The sequence below is a fragment of the Chrysochloris asiatica genome, unplaced genomic scaffold, assembly GCF_000296735.1.
Source record: "Chrysochloris asiatica unplaced genomic scaffold, ChrAsi1.0 scaffold00135, whole genome shotgun sequence".
NCBI classification, from domain to species: Eukaryota; Metazoa; Chordata; class Mammalia; order Afrosoricida; family Chrysochloridae; genus Chrysochloris; species Chrysochloris asiatica.
In genome coordinates, this window is record NW_006408653.1 from 3,317,377 (window position 1) to 3,318,792 (window position 1,416).

Below are 1,416 nucleotides of genomic sequence, written 5' to 3' on the forward strand. Positions count from 1 at the left end.
AACAACAACAACATTAAGCAAAAAATAAAAACCAAAAAAGAGACACCATCAATTCAATGCCAACTCATGACAACCCTATGAAACCTGTGCTCCACTAGGTTTTCATGACTGTGACCTTTCAGGAGCAGACCACCAGACCTTTCTTCTGAGAGGACTCTGGGTGACGTTGAACCATCAACATTTTGGTTAGTAGGCCACTTACTCACATTCATTATTAGATTATTGTTGTTGTTGTTGTTGAATGCCATCAAGTCATTTCCAACTCATAGCAACCCTGTATAGGGTTTCTGAAGAGCAGCTGGTGAGCTTGAACTACCAACCTTATGGTTCAAACTGACCTTGCAAACCAGCACATTAACCCACAGTGCCAATTAGTGGGGTAGAATATCTTTATAAACTATCAACCCTTCATAGTAGTTGGTCTAGGAATGAAATTTCACTATGCTTAGATTTGTAATTGACAAATAGCGCTAAGTGAATTGTTGTAGACTCAAAAGAGGCAAACAGAGAAGGAATTTAAAAAATAAATGATGTGGTCACACTAAGTTACACCTAATTATACTGTGTATAGTTACACCTAATTATACTGTGTAACTGAGGTTAGTGGGAGACTGAGTCCTCAGGTGGTCTGTGTTAAATAGTTCTGCGCTATTGAAGTCAGGATAATATTCATGTTGTGAGGAGCCATTTAGTTTCCCAAATATCCTTATAATTTTTATATTAAATCAATAATATAATTGCATAATGTTCATAGATCTTTAGGTTTTGAAATTTGAATTACTTCATTTGGTAGTTTTGTTTATATATCATTTATAATTTGTTTGGGCTTTATAGATGCAAAAAAAAAATCTGTAAATATAAAAAGGTTCAATCAAAAAAACAACAACAGTGGCTTACAAAGGGAATCTGCTTAGATCAATTAAATTCAAGGTAGAGAGGTCAGCTCAGAAGGTGATGGTGACTGTTTGGGGGGAGGAGTCCAAAGGGATCATCTTGATAGATTTTCTCAAAGGACCCAGGGTGATTACAGGGGCTTATCAAGAAGAAGTTCTAAGAAAATTGCAAACTGCTTTGATGAGAAAAAGGTCAGAAAAGTTGCACTGAGATTTTTTTTTTTTTTTTTTTGCCATCATGAGAACACACCTGCTCACTCTTTGAGGGTAGCAAGGGCTGTCCTGTAAGAATTTTGTTGGGAAACCTTATCATGTCCACCCACAGCCCTGCTCTTGCCCCTTCAGTCTTTTTTTCGTTTCTGAAACTCAAAGCATGATTCGAGTCTCACAGGGATGCCAAAAGTGCCATTTTCACATGAGGTAAAGTAAAGCATGCAGAATCCTTCAGGAAAGGTTTAGAGAGAAGGAAACATCCCCTTCAGAAGTATGTAAACCTAGATGGAAGCTATGTCAAGAAACACTA